Raw genomic sequence first — 19,336 nt, 5'->3', positions numbered from 1 at the left:
AACAAACAACTCTTGCCATCTTCCTTTGCTTCCTGTTCAGCGTGCTCCTGCCTGGCACACAGCGGCCCAGCCATTTAACGTTGCCAGACGCAGAAGGCATTTTTAAGGGTCTCAGTTTTTCAAGCCTTCTCCCAACTCAATGTGGATGTTACAGCTGCTAGGAACACAAAAGGCTCTCCAAGTACCTCCGCAATTTCAAGGAGTGAAATACGGTTCCTTATCAGTTTTTTTAAATGAATTGAACTCAAGCATTAACAAAGAAAACAGACACTAATCATCCAGCTGAAGAAAATGACATTACAAACCTAATGAAAACAGCAGGAGGCACAGGGGAAATAAGAGCAATTCTCTGCCAGTAGCAGCATGTCTGCGGGCACACCGAAGCTACCAGTGAGCTGGCATTTACGGAACAGAGCGCAGATGCAACCAAGTTTTATACGGGCTTTCAGACCTCCGGAGAGTTTGACCTCAGCAGGATCCCAGCCTGAAAAGCTGATCGCATCCTGCTCAGGGTAGCTGCTCCGCAGCGAGGAGCCGAGCTTCCATCCCGTTGGAGAGGCCCAGAGCAGAGCAGCCGGCTGATCAGGAGGCAGACAGCACAGAGTTACGGTGCCAGAAGGCAGGCAAAGTGTTTTCAGCATAACAATACATTAGTTGGCTTTTGTTAGCACATAACCCTGCTAACAAGTCTTGGGCACCGATATCCCGGGGCGGGGGCCAGAGAGCTCTCCCTGCCCCGTGAGCCATCGCCAGCCGAACAGCACTTCTGCATCGTGCCTGTGGGTGCGCGCAGACCCGCAGCTCCTGTGCAAGCGAATTCCAACCCCAGGTATATAACGGGACTTAACCCTGGGAACAGGTTACAGCAGCTGCAAAAAACAAGCACCGAAACAAAAACGTTAAAGAAGCCTCACAAGCACACTACAGCTTGCCTCCACCGGGGTTTTAAACCACAACAACTGCTCTAATGGAAAGAGAAAGTAGGGGACGACGATCTTCAGGCCTTTCCAGCATTATGGCCTTAGTAAGCGGTAGAAAGAGTAGTAGCTAATGCTCAAAGATTCCCAAAGCGCTACTCATTCCTTACGTTGCCTCTTACACTAAAAAAAGCTTGAAGTCATCTACATGATCTCACGATTTAAAAGCAGACAAAAAAAAAGTGCTTAGGTTTATAACTGCTTGTTTTGGTAGAGCCCTTAGCTTTCACTGCATCTGAGGGCAATAACCATTTCCAGAAGTCTGTATTAAATCTCCACTGAAGTGCCTCTTCAGGAGGCTGGATTTATTAGTGACAGCAGACTGAAACAATGCTAAAGGAACACACGGATTAGTTCATCCATCTCAAAGAACAAAGCCAACAACCACTCGTGTTTATCCTAGCTATAAATGTGCACCCATTTTCTAACGCCAGACGAAAGTTCGGTCATCAAACAGTTATTCTGTGCAAGTGCTTTGTCTCCGGTACCTTCCTAACCTGCAGCAGTCAGCTGGCAGCACCTCAGCGAGCAGGCTGTGATTAACACGGGGCTAACGAGCCCGGCACGCAGCCGGGAGATGCTGAAGCGTCCGGACCCAGACGGAGCCGCCCGGGAAGGCGCAGGCACGTCCCGCCGCGCTGCAGGGGTCGGTCCCTCCGCTCGGACGTGGCAGCTTCAGGAGCTCCCTTTGAGACAGGCTGGTCTGGAAAAGTCTGGAAACGCTGCTGTCACCTGCGTGCTTTGCGTCCCCCACTGCTTGCTAGCACAACCAGTAAGCCTAGCCACGTGCCCAGGTCTCAGGACTCCACTGGGAGCCATTTTCTTGCATCTACTATGAGCGCACTTTCCCCCAGTTAACCCGGCTGGGATGTGATTAAACGGAGGAGGGCTTTAAAACCGAGGAAGCAGCGATCTACAAAATGGAGCTGACCATAGAGCAGAAAACTTGCATCAGGACTCAGTGCTCAGTACCCAACCGGACTGGTTTCAACCTGGACAGTTACTGTTACGTGCTGCTTCCCACTGCTTTCAGTCCCCCTACAACTACAGTTAGACAGTCCAAGCTTTTTATTATTTCTGAAGCGTTCGGCGGTAACAAGCCAGATCTGCTCCAGCTGCCTTCCCTTCCAGAGTTACGGGCACCAAGCACAAAGTAGTCCAAGTTAGGGCTCTGCGGCCCATTTGAAAAACAAACAAACCACCACCAACTGCTGCCGCATCCCACGGAGAGGTGGAAACTGGTAAATCACAGAGCCTGAGCTTTGATTTTCAGATCTACTTCTCACCTAAGAGCAATTAGAACAGCGCATACATTGCGAAAATAAAGCGGTATGATGAGAGATTGCTATTAAGAATTAATGTTTTTATTTGTGTTAAACGCCTGAGCTTGATAAAATTCAAGCAAAGCCTCACCCCTAACAGCACGCTAATCAGAACGCCGGCAATCAGCTAACAGAAAGGACATACTTTCCATAAATACACCTCCCCTGGCTTTGCCTTTCTTCTTGTGTGCTCAGCTGTAGCAATTAGGAGAATAATCTATAGGAAGCCTACCCCCAAAAGCCTCTCTCAGCTTTCTCCAGCTGTTTCCTTTTTTTTGTTGCCAGCAAACTCAAGCTCTGAAGAGATGATTCACCTCAGCAGGACTCCAAACTCTACATCTGCTCCGGGGGCATAATCTTTGCTGGGTACACGGAAATGGTCTTTAAACTAATGGAGTCACTAGACTAAGCAAAAATCCTCTTCTCTCAATCTACACACTAAGGTTTTATTTTCAATTATATTTCTAGGCGGATATTTTCAAGATTATCATCTTTCTTCTTTAATCATCGTAACGCTGCTGTGCCGCACGCAGTGCTTGCTGAAAGCACCGTACCGCACTCGGTAAGTGCAAATCCGCATCATCTTTTTAGAGACAGAGAAACTGGCTGCAGCAACCCGTCCGGCCACGCAGAGAAAACTCCTTGGAAGCAGTGCAATTGGTATTCGGTTACCGTGACTCTCCCAAGCCAGAACCTAATGCTGCCCCACAAACAACGCGGTATTGAGCATTACAAAAATCAGGTTTTAAAAATGGATTTGAGCTTCCCGTTCTTCAAGGCAACGGACTGTTCTCCCTTAATTACAGCGAGGGATTGGAAGAAAGTTGTACGTCTGTAACTCACGCAAAGTATGGCTGCTTATTGCTCCTTAGCTCGGGGAGGACGCCACAATAAAAGTGAGATGGAGGAAGGAGGGAGAAGGATGCAATGGGTTGAGGAGGAAAGCTCGGAAAAAGTGGAGCTAATGCTGACAAGCACACTGAAAAAGCCCTTTTCTGTGGGTGGCAGACACAGGAAGATAGAAGGAAATTGCTATGGATAAGAGCAAGGAATCACAGATTATGTCACCCTTTTCGTACCTCCATGTAAAGCAACATATTATTACAGGGTGAGGAAGGGAGAAGGTAAATGATTTTTCCCTGTTCACACGGAAGGAATTCGGGTATTTGGCTCCCAGGACACATGGGGTGAAGTTTCTGCAAATAAGTATTGTACCAAGAAAAAGAGCATTTCTTGTTAGTCAACACACTGCAAAAAGCAGCTACTTAGTTATAACATCAAAGGAAATTTACAACATCTTTATATTTGATCAGTAAGATCTTCCCTTTGTGCTTCCTTTCTCAGGGAGGAATACCTTATCCCTGCGAGGCGCGGCGAAGCGGGAAAGAGAAGCACCTCCTCGCACAGCCAGCTGAGAAAAACTGCGCCGGAGCTTGAACGCGTGCCTTTCTTCACCTTACAGAAACGTGGCCGTAAACCAGCCTCTTCTGCTAGCTGCGTGAGAACAGGTTTTGGAAGGCAGCTAACAGGAATCTAACCTATGAGGAGTCACAGAAAATTTCACGGGTATCTAAACGCTGTTTTAACGGAGCCTCGAAAAACATCCTTCTTCATAAACACAAGCCATAGAAAAATAATCAAGAATAATTCTTTCCTTAACAGAGATTTCAGAGCCAGAAAAAAGCCTGGGTTCCATCTGGTTTTATTACACATTCTGCTACCCAAGTTTCCACACAAGACAGAAACCTGAGGACCGTGAAACAAAGCCTGGAGCAGAGCACTCAGTCAGCCCTTGTGCTCTGCCTCCCCAGGGAGCAGGGGAGGAAACCTCGCCCAAAGCTCAGACCGCAGGTACCCGCATGCTGGCCTTGCCAAATCTTTTAGAAAACATAGAAAGGGACCCTGTAACCCCTAAAAGAACATTGGGAGGACTTTTGAGGTTATACACTTTGGCTTCTAAAACACAAACCAGGACCTAGCCATTGCCATGGGCATAAAAAAAGGTAAGGCTGTCTCAGTAATGAATTTGCAGACTCGTACTCAAGCAGACGTTGCTACACACAAGGAGCTCAGAACTCTGTTGTTTGAAAGACAGCATCTGGTTTTGTGTTTGCCGTAGGAACATCAAAGTAAGTAGCGAATCAAATGCATCAAAACATCCTCCCCAGCACCTGCTGACAGGGCGGCTGGACCCCAGCTCGCAGGTTCGCCCTCTGCACCGCTTCAACAGCTACTGCAGCTCTACTCCGATTTGGAGGATGAAGCTGGCTACAACTTTGAAGAGGTTTTTCAACTCAAGCGCTGATACGCAGCGATGGATCTCAACAAGAAACAGAGCCTTAGTCCCAGCAGACCGCCCCGACACAATCACGTACTGCTGCAACAAACCCACGGCTCCAATCGTGCAGTGCAGCTTGCAGCAAACGCAAACAGATGAAAAAAGTTTCAATAAATTCCACGTCCTGTAGAACTGATATTATAACCTTTTGCTACAAATCTCACCTCCGCTATGGCCTCTGAATGTCAAAACTATCTTTTAATAAGATCAGCTGACAGAACTGGGGATTATCACACAAACTCTGAAGTACCCCAGCCCTGAAGGCACACCTGGCACCTGACCTACGTGCCCCAGAGCTGCTGGTTTATTCTTATCCCCGCTGAGTTACTTAAAAATAATTTATATATAGACCTTATCTCAAACCTTGTCTTTCACTTAGTTCATTATCAGTTCTGAGGCACTGCTTGCAACACAGAATGAAAGAACGTCCAAGCAAGTGACATATTCCGGTTGGCAGCCCCCTATTACAGGGCTCTGCATCAGCTATCAGTTATTCTCCTCTTTTTGTAGACAGAAAAGGACGTGAAGCTCTCTTTGGTAAATGCAGTCACTCGCTACCCTAATATCCTCATTTGCTTGTCTGTGTTGTATATTACTGTTCATATTGGAAAGTTTAATTAGCCTCTTGCAACTAAAATGATTTCTGACAACAAATAATTGTTATTAGACAAGTGGGATGGACGAAAGACTGCTTTATTGGCAGCTACAAATTGAGGTATGTTTCCTAATGCCATGTATCTTGCTTCACTCCAACCATTTCAGAGAAACATCCTTTACTGTAAAACTCCCACTGCCTTTCATATCCCATTTTTCTTTCTGTCATATCTGGAAGGCGAGGGTCCAAATTATAAACCAACTGATATAAATGGGACGCTTAGAAAACTCTTTATATGAACCAAATAGTACTAAGAGTAAACAACCGTGCCAGCGTTCACGCAGATGTTGAAGTGAGCTCTCCCCGTTAGTCCCTGAAGTACCACGTTGCTGCTCCACAGGTCAGGCATCTGCTGCTTCTCCGCAGCCTCTGCTAACGTGTCCTCGCTTTGCAGGTCTCCTGCAAGCCCCTACCCGAGCACAGCACAGCTCCAGTCTCCCAGGGCTTCTGTCTCCCACTCATCCCTGGCAGCGCTCAGCCTTCAAACGAGAGCTCAGGGAGCGCAGCAGTGAGACGTCTGCCAGTTCAGGCAGGCTGTCAGTGCACGTGGAGCTGAGGCTGCAGCCAGCTCCGGAGCCCAGTGCCTGAGCGAGGACCCACCTACGCGTTAACATTAAGCTCTGGGCTCTTGCTCAAGTGCAGAAGGGCCTCAGGTCCCCGGCATTCCCTGCAAAGGGAATTCCCTGCAGCAGCAGCAAACCTCCACCCTGACGGCTCCTCTTCTGCTCATCGTGCAGCGCGTGGTCGTCCCTTGTGACAAGGAGCAGAATTGGAATTCCGATCTGTAGCATCCTTAATTTTTACCTAGCAAAAACCTAAGGCAGATGGAAAACAGCAAAGAGGGTTAGAGAAACTCATTATTACGGAAGATGAACTATTACCCACCAGTCTCTTAGGTCACCTCTGCTACGGCGCTCTTAGCGCAAGGCTCATTAAATGCAGAGCACCTGACAGAATGGGGCTGTGTTTACCTGGGCTGAGAAACATCCAGCATCTTTCTCAAGCAGTTAAATCAAACTGCTACTGAAAAGCACATTAGGAAGTAACCTACACCAAGCCAGTACCTCAGACCAGCTTTTGCCTTTCTGCTGCTGTACGTGGTAAGGCTGAAAACGCCAAGAGCCACCACGAAGCCACCAGGACGCTACACAAAGGAAGTGAAATCATCTGAGCCTCACAAAGCACAAAGCTTTCCACAGGATCGCAGCTGGCATTTCAGCATGCAGCCTTTGATCACGATTATCTAGACCCTGTCTATACCGTGCTGATTTCCAAGCAGCTGGCCTGGCTGTCCCAGCTTCAGAGCTGACGCTCGATGCTAGCTGGGAAGCAGGCTGACGTGCTGAGCCCTGCTACCACGGCCACTCGGCAGCGCCTGCACAGGGCAGCCAAAAGCCCGCTCGGGTACGTCCCCACCGCGGGCACCCACCTCCTAAAGACCAGGCGATGCTGCCGTGCTGCGCTGCGCTGCTTCCCGGCCAAGGGAACTGGGGAAAGCACTTCGGTAGGAGCTAGGATTTCCCCAGGCACTCCTAGCTGTTGTTCAGGAAGAATATCAACCGTGCTGCTTGGTATATGGCACCTTTGCGTGGACCACCACCACTGCTTGAAAAAGTTAACAACTCGTCGCACGCTAATTAATAAATCCACTCCGCCTCTTGTCCGGAGTGCACGTGGACAAACGCAGGGCGGTCACTGACAGCCCGGACAAGCCAGCTCTTCCAGCAGGATGAAGCTGCTGTTCTTAGAAAAAGACATTGCCTGGAATATGTCGAAATCAATATTACGCGATCTTGGCCTTCTGCAGTAAACCAGATATGAATATAAGAAGCGAGAGCAAATACGTGTGATCAGCCTGCCCCCCATCAGATATCAGCAGACTGATAAGAGCTGCACACAAGAACTGCAGCGATAAAGCTGTATCGACAAGTTATCTGCTTAGTACAGTGGTCCCTGGCAAAGCAATATACTCGCAGCCTGCGCAGATAGCATTTTATTCAAGATCCTTTCTGTGAATCTCTTCTGGCCTTGTAAAATGCGAATGCCATGGATTTCTGATGCCACAGCGCTTTGCTTCTGGCTGCCACAGCAGCGGGGCACGCTGCGGGTCTGCTCCCCGCAGCAGCAGCTCAGCGCACACCTCGACTCCAGCCAGCTCTGAGCAGAAAACGCAGACCCAGTACAATCGCGGGGAAATCGGGCTGAAACACCTGATCAGTGAGAAGCCTGCTGTCATAGCCATGTGATAGCACTTCTCGTGAGCCAAACAGCACAGAGGAGGAGGAAATGCTGGTTTGTGATTTTTTTTTTTAATTTATTTTTTAACCCCCCTGACTATTTGGTCTCAGGTGGCTACAGACCGAGGTGCAGGATACGGACTTTTATTAAAGCCCAAGCATATCTACTCGATGAAATTTCAGCTGGCCATAAGGGGGTCAGAGGGGCTCTCAGAGCCCTCCTGACACTCCATTCCAGGCAGTGCTTTCTGATGAGGCAGGTATGTAACACAGTCTCAGGAGCGAACGTACCCAGGGCACCATCATGCAAATGGTTCTTGCCTCATTCTCGTCTCACAATTTTTGTAAACAACAACTTATCTGAAATAACTTTTTAATACTAAATGAGACTTCAGCATATCAGATTTAATTACTGAGTTACAATCTTTTTCTACATAAAGTAAGAGAAGATAAAAGTATTATTTTCCTGTTCACACACAACCCTACTGAAAAGTGCTCTCTTCGTACCTCCTTCATATCTCATGTGCCTCTTCTTACCTCTGGGTACGCTTCTAACGGCATCGCCAACCAGTTGGTAATTAACTTTTACGCTAGGTTAGTTATTGACCATGTCCCAGGATAGATTATGCAGAAAAACTATTTCACCCATCACGGTTTTAGCCAGAGGTAGAATATGATACCTAGTAACAGACAGGTTTTTTTTTACCCTTCTGGGAGAATAAGTAACCATGGATGCAGAAGAAACAATGCCTGCAGATAGAAAGAATGCCTCCCGATAATAATGTTTGTCAGAAGAGATTTACACATTTCTTTGAACTGATGTATTTATATCCTACTAATTATTTGAGGAAAAAACTCATAGACCTTATCTCAAAGAAAGTCAATGCTACGGTTATATTTTTCTCCCTCAAGTCTAGGTTTATTTTTAAAAGTATCCCTCAAACTTTAAAGCTTGCTTTGAACAGTTTTCTTTACAATCGGTTTAGTAACTTACACCTACGCAAACACCTCTGCTCTGCAATGGACCCTTACAGCTTGTCAGGAAACGTCTTTAGAATTCAAGTCCATTACATTTTTTATTTTTACAAGCATTATGGATGGCCTAGGTCACGTTTTGAGAGATCTGACTTTACTGTTAATTACTCACTCTCTTGTTCTTCCGTGTTCCTTCTCTCTCGTTCCCTTTGCCACGGAAAGCAGGGGCTGCTGCTGTTACTGGTACGCAAAGGCCACACAATAAAACTGACAGCACCAATAAGTTGTACAAGTAGGGAGCAAACAACAACAGGTCACCTCAGGGCCTTTTTTCCTTTAGAGCCGCTGGAATTGCAATTTAGAGAATGCTCTGCTCAGCAGGTTTTCAGCTTCCCATTCTCCCTCCGCTCTTAAAGGCAGAGGGGAGGAAAACCCTACAGGAAGGGCTGTGCACAGGCACAAAAGCAGTGCTGCACATGGACCAGCAGAACAGAGAGACAGAAGCAATCTTCCTTCCCCACGGAGGCATAAAAAAGAATGAAACGTCCTACCAGCAGCTGACCACTACAGGTGGCTCTGCTGAAGTCGTCTCCACCAGCTGCAGCTTAACGGGCACCTGCTCCGGGCCCAGCACAGCTCCCCCAGTGCCGGGGGACGCAGCTGCGAGCCACGGGCCCGGTGGCACCCTGATATAATCCAACCCCACGACACCCTGATACAAGTTAGGGACTGGGGGTGCCACCGCCTTGAGCTCCGTGTAACGCCACCAAGAAGCACCTGGCTGCGGGCCGGGAGACAGGCGGACCGAAGTCCATTGGGCCGAGGGCTGCGTGGAACCCACCCCGGGCGGAGCGAGCTGAAACGTGCACACAGGGCTCGCAAAGAGCTCGTTTTGCTACGGAGTCCAGGGGTTTACAGCATTCAGTACTGACAGGCACACAGCTCATCCCCGCCTCACAACGCAGAAGGGGTTTCAGGCTGCAGATCCTGCCGTAGGAAATACCGTCGTGTTCTGCCCTGCCAGCAGGAGCCGCCACATTCCCGAACCGGGATGCTTACAACCATTTTGCCCCACCACACACGCAGAGTAAGCGGGAATTGGGAACATCTTCACGGAGGAGCAGACACCTCGCACGCAGCGATCGCTTTTTTGAAGCTCAGGGTCTGTAATTCAATTTCTATTTTGTTTAACTGCTTAGAAGTACTTGGCTTAGAAATACTTCTGCTTGTACTGCCGAGCACGGCCCTAGTGAGTCGCCAAGGACTTACACAGCACGGGGGGAGGGAACAGCACGGCCTGCACCAGCTTACCCACGTCACCCAACGCCCAGCCGACGGCACCAGGCACGCACCTCGCAGGGCTGATCCGCGAGCCCCAGAGGCTGGCAGAACCCTGCTTTCAGCGACTTTGCGGAAAAGGAGCTTGTCGCCGTTTTTTATTTTTATCCTTTCCGCCATCTCTTTTCCTGTGCATTAAACAATTTGTCTGCCTTGTTTATACTGTCAATAGCACTCTGTGCCAAGCTTGATATAGAAATTTATTTAGATTTAATTAAGTTTCCAAAGCCACTGGGAAAACAGTGGAAAGTGGGCGTGCGAGAGGAGGAAGGGAAACATCTTCATAATATTAAGTTGGAAGCTCTTCTCCAATTCGTACTTTAAAACAACCATCCGAATCGCAGACAAGAACTACTTAATCCAATCCCTTTAACAACACACACATCCTTCTCAGGCACTAGAAAGAATATTCAAGCCACAAGGAACAAGCTCAAATGCATTTCACGATCGCAGACTTGTGTACTTGTTTAGATCCTGGAGTCACTTTGAAAATACCTCCTCAGAGCAGGCCGGCCCTGGGATGCCAGCATCTTCGTTCAAAACCCCGCCTTACAAAGCGCTGCGAGAACACAAGTGAGGGGCAGACGGCTCTAATCAATACGAGCGGTGCCCTGGTGCCAGAGGTTGAGATGGATTTACTGAAGAGAAGCCAGCTGTCAGATTCTGATCTCGCTTACACCAGGTAATCCAGCGCGACCCGACAGAAACCAGAACAGTTGCTGGGCGTTTCTACTAGCATGAAATTCACTTGTCTAAAAGGGCAGGGGAGGAACCCGAGGAAAAAAGAATGAAGGTATTTACAACACACAGCTCAGGAAGGACTGCTCAGCTAATTCTTTACAGTGAGGAAAGAAAAGGTGTACCAGCCGTAAGGGAAGAAACCCCAGCTCAGTAAGACCAGATGACAGAACCACGGCAAGCACAACGTTTTGAAATGACGTGGTAGAGGTGGAATGCAAGGCCAAAACGCAGGTAAGAGGCCGCATGAAAAAGTAGATTCTGGGCAAAAGGACAGGACGCTGGTTTTACTACTTTCCCTAAAAACCCTGCCAGTCCTTCCATTGCAAGGAAAGTGCCTGTGTCAGAGAAAGAAACAGAACGAACCAGCCCCAGGTGGGGGAACAAAAGCAGAGCGGTGCCCAGGAGCACGTCGGCAGCCGGCCCCAAACCCGGCTGGCGTACAGCGAACCGGAGCAGTAACCACCAGCTTCGGAGCAGGCTTGGGTGGAAATGCTGCAGAGGAGAGGAACAGATGGAAAGACAAAGGCAATCAGGAATCAAAGCGGGGAATTCAGCAAAGAGTCTCCACCAGCGAACGTTTTGCAGGTTTTATTGCCCTAACGAGGTCAAGCAAGTTTTTACCCCCTGCCCGCAGCCTGCCGCAACGATTCCTGAAGTAAGGCAGACCAAAGCCAAAGACGCTCAAGAAAATATTCTGGGCATGTGTGGAGAACAAAGACAGAGACACACTCGTGTTGGAAGCCCTTTCAACAAGGAAACATAGCAAAGACACACAGTTAATTCCACTGACATAGGCAACGTGCACTGTGTGTCAAAATTTAACCCAGGTCCAGCCTGGCGCACCACATGAGAACAAACGGACGGGTACAAAACACAAAGCACTTCTCAGAACAACCAGAGGTTGAAGAAAATAATTTACATGCAATGTTGACAGACAGCAAAAAGCCATGGTGATTGCATTCAGTCTTCTTATCGACAGGAATGATTTTTCCTTAATCTTAAAAGTTTCTCTATACTCCGCTATCGAAGCAAACTTGCGATGCTGACAATAATCCACTTCACTTGTTCGCATCCCATGACCACAGGTGTGTGAACATACAAACTAAAAACCCTGGAGCAAATTAACGTGTTATTCAGGTAAGTCTAGAAACTCTAGGCAACTACTAAAAAAATGCAACCCCTTTCAGCTAGTGCTGCGCAGCCACCACCACCAAAAGGCTCTCTCTGTTCCACGCTGCACATCCCGATCATTCAGTGCTGCAACACCGGCATATGGGGAGATAATCCTGAGCAGGGATGATTCTGGATGCTAAGCAACCATTTATTTTGACTAAGTGGGAACACAGATTGGCCATTGTGCACGAGTTTCCATGTGATAACACACAACAGCTTCAGCACGCTTTTTGGCACAAGACGCAGTTCTTCATTTCTAAGAAGAAAGAAGAATTTAGTCAATATTTGATCTAAACCCCCCGAACACCACATGAATTACAAAGACGCTTAAAGCTGACGATTATGTTCCCTCCTCTGCAAAAAGAGGCTGAACCAAAGCCTGTTGATGTCAATGGAAGGATTCCCACTGCCTTCGCTGGTTGTTGGCTCAGACACAGAGGAAAAAATAGGATTGCTTCGGAGCCCCAGGGTAAGGGGAACAGCAGCAGGCTGGAGAACTCAGCTCTAGCTGCGGCGATTTGGCCAGAAGACTGGGACAGACTCGGAAGACCTGAGTCCCACACCGTGTCCTGCCGGGCGAGCTTCGGTGAGCCCGTTCTCGGGCCCTCGCTCCTGCAGCCCTTAACTCGCCTCTTCTGTGAAGGGCTTCAGGATCTCCTGGTGGGGTTTGGTTTGGTTTGGTTATCAGAACAAAAATCACCTCGCTTTGAAGCCCCCCTGACCCCCCTGACACTGACCAAGGCCCAGTCCTCTCTCAACTTTTGTCCTTTTGCACCTTGGTCAAGAGCCAACTTGTGGCCTCTGCTGCAGGCACCCCCCTGCAGCAGGACCTGGGACGCGCTGGCCGAGATCGCGGCTGCAAGCAGGACTTGGTAACAGTAAGAGCAACGGCAGCACCGCGAACAGCTGGGTTTAGATTTATTATTCAAATAGTTATAAATTGTGTTCACTCATCACAAAGGTTACTCCAGCTTCTTCAACGGAAAGTGTCTTTACAATGAATATTTATTACCCCTTACCAGATTCTTCTGCCCCACGCCCATTACTGGTGACTTTCAGGGCATCCCCGCGGACCAGTGGAAAACTCTTTCAGAGGGGCTGTAATCGCCCGAGACACTTTCAGCTCCATGGCTCTCCTGACCCCACTGGGGCATCTGGAGACCGCCGCGGTGCCCTGGAGGAGCACAGGTCTCCAGGCGGTGACAGGACTGCTCCTCGCCTCGCACCCTGAGCCCCTGGCGCTCCCCTGCCGTCCCCCGAGGCAAAGCAGCACGCTCCAGCCCTGGCCACAGCCGGGGAGCAGGCAGCAATCCCTGAACACGGTGCTGGGGTCCCAGAGCTGGAACTGCTACGTCGGCGCGGGAGTAACAGGCATGAGAAACGCCTTGGGTCAGAACGGCGTCCTTAAGCAGAAAAGCTAAGGAACACTGCTGCCGATGTGAGTGTTAGCCAGGTAAAAAAAAAAAAATCTTATTGCATCTTTCTTCAAAGGTACCAGGAAAGTACCAGCACCGACAAATTACTGCAGACCTCACACCTACCTGTCAGGTGCAGGCACAACCACCACAGCAGAACAAAGCAGCCTCCTTTGTGGTCTCAGCGTTAGATATTGACAATGAAATGGAGCATCTTCTGCTTCCCTCTAACCTCCTACCCAGCTTTTCCATAAAACACTGTTATTCAGAGAGCAAAAAATAAGATTTTCCGCTATTAAGAGCTCTGTGTTCCGGCGTGCCCAGAATGACTGGGTGTACAACAGAGACTCAAAGAAGAGCTTTCATATCCTAAAGCATGTTTGTTCTTGTAACTCTGACAAACAGCAGGGCTTACCTCAGCCTACAAGCCTTGCCACACTTGAATATATACAGCACCTAGTAGCGATACAAGGTGACTCATATTGGAGAGTTATGGATTTTTTATTTTTAGTACACCATCCTAAAGAGAACAGCAGCGTTGCATCACTACTGTCCGTGGATCTACACCAGCTGGAAGAGATGCCCAGCGCAAGAACTGCTTCTGGATTTTTCTTAGACACAGAGAAGCCCAGGCACAGTTTGGAAATCTACTCTGCACGCAGCATGGAAGCGTAACACTTCCCAGAGATGAATGAAGAGCACTGCAAAGCAGGCAATCATGTAAACTCCTGCACATTTTCCTCAGCCCACGGCGTTTAGGAAACAAGCTGATCAGCGCCGGTCTGTTCTAGGAGAGGCCACCAGAAACCCCAGGGAAGAGCGCTGTGTATTGTCAGAGCCACTAGATTTCCCCACGATCTCATCCGGCACGTTGAACAGCACTTCACTGCCATCTCTTGGCAGATGTCTAGATAACAATTTAAGATCTGTGAAGTACAGGAATAAGTTGACATTAAAAAGATGTTAAAAGAAAAGAATGTATATAGAGATATGCTTCTTTTACTAGCCAAATAAAAACAGACTCAAGTTCTACTTGAACAGTCTAGGCTGCATCCAAATTTCCCTGACTCTCAAGATTAGTATTTAGTGTTAGACACAGATCTTAAAAAAAAAATGTTAAGAGTTTAAATATGGTCTAAAATCTATACTTTTTTTAGTTTTCCACCAACTAATTCTTAGGGCTGTCCTGGATGAGTAGCACATTGCCACTGCCTTGCATTCAAGATTTCATCCAAACAGGACCTGAATGTCAGCTGTGGGAAGAAAACATGGATAAAGTTCTTGGTCCTTTCAAGTGTGTTAAAGAATATTGCAAAGACCTACAAAGACAGGAGTATGGCCTGACACCACTGAAAAAACAGTTACCAATTGTTTCTGATGTACGATGTTTACACTCACTGTATTATGTGGTTTTACAGACCTAAGAGAGCACTGAAATATTTCAAGTGGCAGCTCAGAAAGCATCACCAGGATTTTAATTTTTGGCAGCTACCAGTTAAAAATTCAGTTCTGTATTAAGCACGAAGACACACCACCAGCCTCGGGTGGAAATCCTGTCCCTGCTACCATCCAATCTGAGATCAGATAAACAGTTTGAGAGTTCAGTCACACTGAAATCCAGCGGCTCGTCCAGGTTTTTGTAAATGCTACCCCTCATTTCCAAAAGTACGCGCAAGTTATCAACTAAAACGCCCAACGCAGGCCTCAGTCACCCTGCCGCAGATGACACCGAAAGCCTCGGCAGGTCCAACAGCACCCGCAGCGTAACCCTGGGAAAAGAGTCTCCAGGCATTATTTTCAAGGGAGACCAGACAAAGACCAATTCAAGAACAACTGTTACAAAGCACCAAACCTTGCTCTAAGCGTAACCTACCACTGTTCCATTTGAGTGAACAGGAACAATTTGCACCAGCTGAGTCTAGCCCATACAACGTGTCAATCTGCAACAGGCCCTAAATGAACAAGAACAGCACGGGCTTTAAAAGAGCACAGAATTATGCCATTGCGAACACTGCGCTGAGATAAACAAGGTCACTGTCTACTCACTTGAGATGTGGTTATACGAACCTGACCTTTCTGTAATAAGTGGTAATTTCTCTGAAAACAACCTTTCAGAGCAGAAGGAAAGGGAAGTAAGTCATGTATCCTGCAGCTGCAGTTTATGATGAGACTCCCAGCCTCAATTTAAAGGTCACCAGCGAGTCTCTGTAAGGGGGATTGCTTTTCACTTTTTCCATATTTCACATAATGTCATCAGGGCGACCAGTCCACAACAGCAACACTACACAACTGCCAGGCCAAGAACTTTAACCCTCCCTTCACAACTTTGCCATCTTATCAGGCCTGCCAGAATCAGTAAGAATGCTCCTATAAATAATTATTTTGCTAATCTGCCTTGCTCTGGTACCAAGCAGGGGAACTGAAGACCTTACTGTGCTCGGTGACTTACATAAAGGCTGGACTGGACAGGCAGTCTTTACTTCCCCTTCTCCTAACGCGAGTTTACAAAACTGAGCTCAGACAAAAAATGAAACAGTACAAGGTGGCAAAAAGGAGGACTACATGAAAAAATACAGTGACAAAGACAGCTAGTGCAGATTCCCCAAATCGATTTTAGAAACATTCTGATCTCTACCACAACTGTCTGTTCTTACTGGCTACGACATGAGGAATGCTAGTTGCAGCTGATTTATTTCCTTCATTAGAAAAAAAATATGTGGACATGAAAACAAATTACAGCTTTTAGATCCAACACGTTCAAATTAGTTCATGGTTTGCCTTTTCTGAGAAGGCAGGCAGCTTACCTGCAGCTTTCGTAAGTGCAGGTCTTCAGCCTTTTCCTCATTATTTGACTTCTGAGATAAGTGAATGTAATGCATTTTCAGCCACATAACTAGAGAGAAATAACCAAAAATCAAGAAGCACTTTGGGAAGCTGGGAGGAAAGATGAGAAAACAAGCCGTAACTGGAAGCAATGTCTTATTAAGGAAACCCTGTTTCTAAATGCAATACCCCAAAGCTGTCAGCTGCTAGACTGTCGAATGCCACCAGTTCAAATAATACTTGTGAGGACGATGCTAACTCCTGTGTCACTCACGAAGGCAGCTTAAGTACGTCACTTTCCCTTTGCACCCAAGGAACGCCAACATAAAATCAGAGCAGACTGTTCCCATAGCGGTTCAGCTGCGTTTCAAGCAGGAACCGTGTTCGCTCCTTCACCTCTGCCTACTCAGCAGTTTGTGCCGTGGGCTGTGCGCCAAGGGTGTGCCTCACCAAGGGCAGTGCAAAAGGCAGGATTAACGACACTCACCGACAGATTCCTGAAAACAAAGCTTCCTACACGGAGACTCCTCAGTGTAACAGTGGGATCCTCACAGTTATAGTTGGAGATGTGATTCGTATGTCTGGAAACGCCTGCTGTGAGATCCTTAACAGAGCTGGAGAACACCTGGGGGGAACAGTTAATGCACAGGGTGCTGCAGCCTGGCTGCATGCAAAGAGCTGTTTGTGCTTTTAACCTCACCTGACAGATTTCTTCAGACACTTCCTTACGCTTGGTAAAGCTCTCTCCAGGGAAGAGGCTCAAGCTCGTATTGCAGAGAGAGGACAAGAACTCTGCGACCAGGCAGCACCGCTAAGCTGAGCACTTCCCTGAGACAAGAGGGCTAGTGCCCTCTCTCTACGCCGAGCAGCGGGAAAGCTCCGCTGCATCCCCGAGGAGCCAGCCCCTGGCACAGAGGAGGGAGAGGCGCTGTGCTGGGCCCCTCCGACACCGCGAGCACCCCAAGAGGGTCCCAGCCCCACGCCCAGCGCCTGCAACAGGCCGGCACTGCGCACAGCCCTGCCCTGGTCAGCTCGCCCGGCGTGGATAAGGACTTCGAAGTCAGTGTTACAATAAACAAGGATGACAGCAGGCCGGAGATGATCTGGAAACATATTCCAAAAATGTCCTTTTCACTGAGCGCTGCGGATGGCTCAGCCCAACAGTGCTGACCTTATCAATTCCTCCTCTTCCCTCCCGTACCAGCAGCCGCTGCTCCGACGGAGGAGAGGGCAAGCGACTCGCTGAAGAGCAGAGGAGAGGTAGCGATGTTCAAAAATTCAGTGACGGTGGCGCTCTCAGGTCCTCAGAGAAAAAGCAATTCATTTCTCTGTGTCTATCCCAGAGAATTTTCACAGAAAGAATACGCTTCTTTCTCTTGCTAGACCCTCACTACTCGTATCATTTTTGAACCCCCTGTCAATCCAGTCACCCGTTTCAGGAAGGATTAAGTTATGGTACAGACTATTTAGATTCTGTTCCTCAGTCTTACAGCCTTACATTTCCTATAACACGCAAAAAAATTACGAGGAAAGCAATATTATAAAGGGAGCCACCAAGAGAGAAACGTTGACTAAGCAGATTATGGTTAAAGCTCTGCACGGTACATGACTATTTCACCCGCTCGGGTGCAGCTCAGTCACAACTGCCTTTCTCACCCCCTTGGCTGCTGCTGTGCAGCCTGCAGGCGTCGTGCGAGGGCAGGACTCGCTGCACACCTCCACGTCCCGCCTCTGAGGAACGCACGTGCAGCTTGCTCCCTCGGAGGCGCTCAGCCGGACCGCTTCTCCCTACTCCCCATTTTCGGGCTGCACTCCAAGGCAAAGCATTCAGAAACGTCCAGAAATGAGGTAGTTGAAAATTTGTATTTCACGAGGCACACAGAAACAGTGTTGAAGGGATCACTACGATAAAAGTTGAGAGATCACATCAAAATTGATAACGTTGAAAAGTATTTAAATTCTAAGCACGGGGAATGCTACGTAAAGAAGCTGCTGTGCTTTTGTGTTTTCTTTTTAATAAGGAATTATTTCTTCCCCTCTTTTTCTTCTCCTTTTTTTCCTATAGAAGGAACATTTATAAAGTTTTAGGCATTATGCCTTTGAGAAAATTGTTTATAAAGGTTACCATGCAAAACTAGATGTCTTAGTCCTATAAAAGATTGCTTACTAATTGCCCTAGACATGTACGTACTCATAAATTTGTTCATATACCTTGACAAGGGGAATTGATTTACTATCACAGTGAAGTACTACATTAAACTCACATAATTCTTTCTTTACACTGGTCCTTCCCTCTTAAAAGTGTTCTTTGACTGCGTGCCATACTGAATTATTATTCTTTAATCATAAATTTCAGTGATTTAACTGCTACAGCAGATACAGCTAACATTCATCTATATTCTTACTTTAACTTCACCTTTATGTTTTCTGTTGTCATACCAACAAGGGGAAATTATGGATTTCATTTATACCAAAGTACAGTTCTGGAGCAGGAAGATAAGATAAGAGACATTTTTATTCTTTTGCAGCACATCTTTCTCGATGATGCAAATAAACTACCACCAAATACCATCTTTCTGAAAGCATAAATAGTACAGAAGCAACAGTTTGAGGCCTTGTAAAATATCAGCAAAATATTACTTAAAAAAAAAACATGTTTTTCTTACTGTCGAGTCATGTAACAAAGGAAACACTGCAGACTAAGATGCCACATGTGACAAAAGCTGGAAGGATTTGTTCCACAACCCATCATGAAGATAAAAATGATCACTTCTTACTCAGTCTTTTATTCTGTTCACAGCACAGGAGTTCTCATCAGCCTCAGCTTACGTGCGTTTTTAGCTGACTCTCACTCCAGCCACTCCTGGGAAATACTAACTGGCACGCTGACACCTGGTTAACGCTACGGCCTCGGAACGCACCGAGTCCCTTCCGCATTCAGTACGACCGCCTCTGTGTGCTCCTCTTTTACAGCTTGGAGGATCACTACAGTATTTGCCAAGACCAAATTCCACATTTCAGTCAGCATTGCCTTCTATATACAAAGGGGAAGTAAGGGGTAAGAAAACGTGTATCCCCAGAACAAACTTGAAATGTCCCTGAAATCCCCGCTACACAAAGCCATCAGTGCGTTTCTGAGCAGCAGAAAGCCCCCCCCTCACACCAGGCACAGCGCCGTACAACCACGAGCACATTCATCACCACTGCTCTAGGCACACCAAGCAGCAAGCCGTGACGACACGCAGCTACGAACTAAACTGTGCAGAGAAGTTTGCTAAGAGCACTATAGTACTACTGCGTCTTTTGGGAACACTGGCTCCAATCCCTTCACACCTCACACAA

General features: G+C 47.6%; 1 long non-coding RNA gene across 1 annotated transcript; it reads right to left on the bottom strand.

Annotated features, from left to right (window-relative positions):
- Positions 1–5,309: 5,309 nt before the first annotated feature.
- LOC308200371 lies at positions 5,310–10,913 on the bottom strand. The gene is made up of 2 exons (XR_013955574.1): positions 8,677–10,913; positions 5,310–6,107 (listed from the first exon to the last, which is right to left on the bottom strand). It is a non-coding gene; the product is annotated as an uncharacterized lncRNA (long non-coding RNA).
- Between the last annotated feature and the right edge of the window lie 8,423 nt (positions 10,914–19,336).

Source organism: Anser brachyrhynchus (assembly GCF_964034855.1).
Source record: "Anser brachyrhynchus genome assembly, chromosome: 10".
Lineage (NCBI taxonomy): Eukaryota > Metazoa > Chordata > Aves > Anseriformes > Anatidae > Anser > Anser brachyrhynchus.
The sequence above is the reverse complement of the archived record's forward strand: the minus strand, read 5'-3'. Positions and strand labels throughout refer to the sequence as shown.